Below are 6,000 nucleotides of genomic sequence, written 5' to 3'. Positions count from 1 at the left end.
TAGCTGAACACTTTGAGTACTGAACATGACTGCCACTAGACAACTTTACTCAAAGAGCCTGGAGATTCACAAAGGTAAGAGAGTGAACCAGACAAGTGTGAAAAGATCTGTAGAGAGGCAGTAGGTGTATAAAATCTCAACCAGATTGGATCATCACCTAATAAGTTTACATAAAAAAAAAAAATAGAGGTGGTGAGATACTAATCTTTTAAATATAACTTTTATTGCAAAAACCTTTTAGACAATACAGACATATTACCAATAAATTGAATAGGCCCTATTGAAATAAACTATAAGGATATTGGAAGTCACCATCGAATAAAAATCATATGATTAATATTGACATCAATGGGATTCACAAGTTTATTAAGAATTGTTTTGAACAACAAAACCGAACTCACACCAAAATTGCAATGCTGAAGCACAGGAAGGGTTTAAAACTCCAACACACCTGATGCTCCTTGCTCCTGATACCGGACAAAATTGTGCAGGTGATCGGCCAGGGGTGGTGGTTAGTATTAGGGTGCCAGGATCTGGAAGGTCCACAGATACTGTAACTGCTCACTGTTAAGCACAAGGAATGCTAGGACATTTACTTTTATGTTGTTTGCTTATTTTCTATGTGCCTTAGCGTATGCTAAAGGACAACTCTCAAGGTTTTTGCATGTGAAACGTGACTTCACACTCCAAATCATGGCATCATCGAACCAAAAATCATATGATTAATATTTTCTGTTGCCTAGCGACGACTGTGGGTGAGTCACGTGGTGTGCGTCGTTCTGTATGATGTCATCAGGAACTGCCTGATGCAAGTAACAGGTGTGATGAGCTCCTGATTGCAACATGCTGTTGATTACACACATGGTGAGTGGTAATGGGTATGTAAGGACTGTTTGTTCCTTGTATTTTGTATGTTCTGAAGACAGTTATAAACTGAAACGTTAATATCTTTACCGCCTGCATCAAGTTATTCCAAACCGTGAGTGCCGCACCTTGACAACCTGTATCTATGCTGAGCTGTGGAGGCACCCAGTAAAGTTGAACCTGTTTATCTATGAGTGCCAGTCCTGTGCTGTAATATATATATATATATATATATATATATATAGTACCATGGGGTATTGAAATGAGGACTCCAAACATGCAGGTACTTGGTAAAGCAGTGTCTTTTAATGGTAGCAGTGACGTCACCATCCGCTTCCGGGTGGTGAGCTGGCATCTGCACGTGGTATAGCTATAAAGGTATGTCTGTTTATTGTTCCATCTATATCCTGACGAAAGAACGTTATTAAAGTTCTGAAATGTTGATTACAGCTACAGGGGACACTTGTCTGTTTTCACGCCAGTCACTACTAGTGCCACCTCCATGTACATATATATATATAGTAGGTGTGTAGCGGGTTGCACTCGGAGTCTCAGCAACGAAGAAATGAACCCAGAGGCAGTCTGTGTGGTCAACGTTTCAGGGGAATAAGCCCTTTTATCAAGACAGTAACATATACAATACAAGACACAACATATATACCTGAGTGTTCCACCCGACATGCTCCCGGCGGTCCACGCGAACCCGTCTGAGACCCGATGACGTCATAGGCGTGCGACTCGCCGACGGTCGGGATCCCAATGGGGGCGTCGTCGTATAGTGAACCCGTAACCAAGGTGACAGAGTGACAACAATCTGTAAACAAATGAAGGAACCAAATATAATAACAGCGTCCAAACCTGGCAAACTGCATGTCTGCTGCCTACAAAAATCTTATCTGTGTAACAGCGATGGCATAGCGTGGAACTGTAAACCAAAGCGCTGCATAATACAATGTATATAATAACACGGACCTATCAGAAGCCCATGTCATAGTAATGTAGCAATATAATTTAAAGGGATCATAGGCATAAAAGCTAAAGAAAAAATGCATTCATGAACACATATATGTGTAAATATCCAGCTGATCTCTCTATGAGTCATGCAAACATAAACAACAAAAAATCTAGAATCATAGTGTCATCATAATGTAACCAAAATCAAGATTTAAACGTGTATTGTACATCGTAAACTACAGAAACCAATGTTTATAAAAAACACGATAAAGACAATGTCTCGTTTAAACCAGCGGTTGTACTGTCTGTAGTATAAATATCCACCTCGCTTCCTTTTGTAAGAGGCATCTGTCCCGATCCCCCCCTCTGGGATCAGGGGGAACCCAATCAATCATTTTATACCTGATGGATGACAGGTTATGCCTGAAATCTCGAAAATGTTTAGCAACAGGTTGTTCACATGTTTTTCCCTCAAGGGCTGCTCTAATGTGGGATCGAAGAAAGTGCCATCCTTTCTTTCATTTGGCGAGAGGTTTTGCCAATATAGAAAAGTCCACACGGACATCTGATATAATATATAACATATCTGCTTGTGCTGGTTAGTGGAAATTTTATAGTAAATTTTTTGCCCGTGCGAGGATGACAAAAACTGTTACCCGTTTCTAAATAACTGCATGTTATACACCCAACACATTTATAATTACCCACTTTACGGGTTAAAAAATGTGCCGGTTTGGCAGTGTACAATTTGCTGATGTCGTTATGCACCACTATGTCCTTGATGTTCCTCCCTCTTTTATATGAGGGTAGGATGGACGACCCCTGCAGGGCTGATAACTTGGGATCACAAGCTATAATGGGCCAGATTTTTTTGGCCGTAATCATCAGATCTTTGCTTCCTGTGCTGTATTGTTGAGTCCAAACAATGTGATTCTGTTGTTGAGTCTTTTTCACCGCCATAAGCGCTTGTTCTCTCGACATGGAGAGCGCTCTGCTCTTTGCTCTATTAAGAGATTTATAATGGTATCCCCGCATTAGGAATTTGCGAGACATTTTGTCGATTTGACACACCGCATCCTCATGGTTGTTACAAATTCTGATTATTCTCAGAAATTGAGAGTACGGTAACCCCCATTTGAGAGAAGAAGGATGATAACTATCGGCCTGAAGCAATGTGTTACAATCAGTACTTTTGTAATAGATAGAGGTGTCTAGGTAGTGGTTTTCGTTTAAGCTGAGAGCAACATCCAAAAAATGCACCATTTCAAAACTATGTTCAAACGTAAACTTGATGGGATGTGTTTTGTTGTTGATGGTGTTCATAGTGGATATGAATTGATCCCTAGGGCCTGTCCATAAGAGGAAAATATCATCAATATAACGTGTGTAGCCCACAATGTTTTTGGCAATCATTGAATCGTTCAAAAAGAAATCTTCTGTGTAGAACATATATATATTAGCAAAACTTGGGGCTACACAGGACCCCATCGCGCAGCCCGTTTTTTGTACATATATGTTACCATCATACCAGAAATAGTTTCTGGTGAGAGTGAGTTCCAACAGTTGCATAAAAAATCCACATTCGGACCAACATATCCTACATGACTAGAAATGAATCTGCGTACCGCCTCAAGACCATCTGTATGAGGAATGCTGGTGTACAGACTCGAAACATCGATGGTACACATTAAATACTTTTCCGGTAATGGAGACAACTCCATTAATTTCAGTATAAAAGATGTAGTGTCTTTAAGAAAAGAAGGTTTTGTAGATAATAGTGGTTGGAGATAGTGATCCAAATATTGTGACACTTTGTAATACAGCGAGTCCCTGGCCGATATAATCGGACGTCCTGGTGGGCATTGTGCATCTTTATGCAATTTTGGAATTGTGTACAGTACTGGAATCTTGGGCGATTTTGGCAGAAGAGCTTAATATAGTTATTCAAAACTGCTGTGTCCAATATTGTCAATAATTCTTTGGAGTATAGATCAGTTGGATCAGAATCCAGTTTGGAATAAACCATGGGGTCAGCAAGCTGTCTGTAGATCTCCGATTAGTACGCATCCAAGTCCTGTATCACAATCCCGTCCCCCTTATCTGCCGGGCGGATCGTGATATCTTGATATTTCCCCAATTGCTGTAATGCTTGTTTCTCTGATGTCGTCAAATTCTGGTGACTAGATTTAGGCGGATTCACTTTTGTAGTAATCAAATTATCCATATATGTGGTAAAACATTTGATGTTTATGTTATTAGAGTGTGGAATAAAAGATGTGTATATATATATATATATATATATATATATTACCATGCGATATTGAAATGAGGACTCCAGACATGCAGGTACTTGGTAAAGCAGTGTCTTTTAATGGTAGCAGACACTGCACCTTAGCGGATTCAGTATGATTGACCGCCGGCTGCATGGTTCAAATCCCGACAGCGGCATCCCAGCAGCAGTGAAAGTCCTGATCGTCCCAAGGTAAGTATTTCATACCCTATTCTACCCCTTAGGGGTGCCTAACCCTAACCTCCCCCCCAAGTGCCTAACCCTAATCCCCCCTCAAAGTGCCTAAATCTTACCCCCCTTCCTCGCTGCCTAAACCTAAGTCCCCCTGGGCAGTGGCAAACGCAGGATTTGCAAAGGGGGGGTTCCAAATACTAGGTTACACAATCAATGACAAAAAAAATCAAAAAGACTGCAGACACACACACTCACACACTGACACAGACACACTCACACAGACTACAGACATACACACACACACACTGACACACACATACTCACACAGACTACAGACATACACACACACACACTGACACAGACACACACACTGACACAGACTACAGACACACACACTGACACAAACACACACACTGACACAGACAACAGACACACACTGACACAGACTACAGACACACACACACACACACACACACAAAGACACAGACTACAGACACACACACTGACACAGACACACACACTCACATACTGACACAGACACACACACTGACACATACTGACACAGACACACTCACACACTGACACAAACACACACACTGACACAGACAACAGACACACACTGACACAGACTACAGACATACACACACACACACACACACACACAAAGACACAGACTACAGACACACACACTGACACAGACACACACACTCACATACTGACACAGACACACACACTGACACATACTGACACAGACACACTCACACACTGACACAGACACACACACTGACACAGACCTGCAGACATACACACACACACACACACTGACACAGACTACAGACACACACACTGACACAGACACACTCACATACTGACACAGACACACTCACACACTGACACAGACACACACACTGACACAGACTACAGACACACACACTGACACACACACACACACACACTGACAAAGACTACACTGACACACACACCTCTCATTTAAAAACACAAATAAATACAGCTCTGGCATCATTGCACCCCACATGTTATACACAGACCTGCAGTGCAGCTCGAGGCCAGGAGAGACTGCCGGCAGTACGATCAGATCTCTGTCACCCTCGGCAGCAGCTCCCTCTCAGCCTCTCACAATGCTGGTGCTGCCATGTGAACTGCCAAGGAGGGACTGTGCGCTGCCGCTGCAGCTCCCCCCAGTATGACAGCCAGTACAGTATGACAGAAGGCACAGTATGACAGCCAGCACAGTATGACAGCAGGCACAGTATGACAGCCAGCACAGTATGACAGCAGGCACAGTATGACAGCCGGCACAGTATGACAGCCAGCACAGTATGACAGCCAGTACAGTATGACAGCCAGTACAGTATGACAGCAGGCACAGTATGACAGCCGGCACAGTATGACAGCCGGCACAGTATGACAGCCGGCACAGTATGACAGCAGGCACAGTATGACAGCCGGCACAGTATGACAGCAGGCACAGTATGACAGCCGGCACAGTATGACAGCCGGCACAGTATGACAGCCGGCACAGTATGACAGCAGGTACAGTTGCCTGAGCTTCTCTTTAAAATGAAAAAAAAAAAAAATAGTTCAGCTGCGCAGCGATGGAACAGCTGGAAGGGGGGCTTTCTAGGTACTCAGAAACCCCCCCTGCATGCGCGGGTGTTGGGGGTGCCTAACCCTAACCCTCCCTTCCCCTAGCCTAA

The sequence above is a fragment of the Taudactylus pleione genome, unplaced genomic scaffold (genome assembly GCF_031769625.1).
Source record: "Taudactylus pleione unplaced genomic scaffold, aTauple2 ptg000332l, whole genome shotgun sequence".
Lineage (NCBI taxonomy): Eukaryota > Metazoa > Chordata > Amphibia > Anura > Myobatrachidae > Taudactylus > Taudactylus pleione.
The sequence above is the reverse complement of the archived record's forward strand: the minus strand, read 5'-3'. Positions refer to the sequence as shown.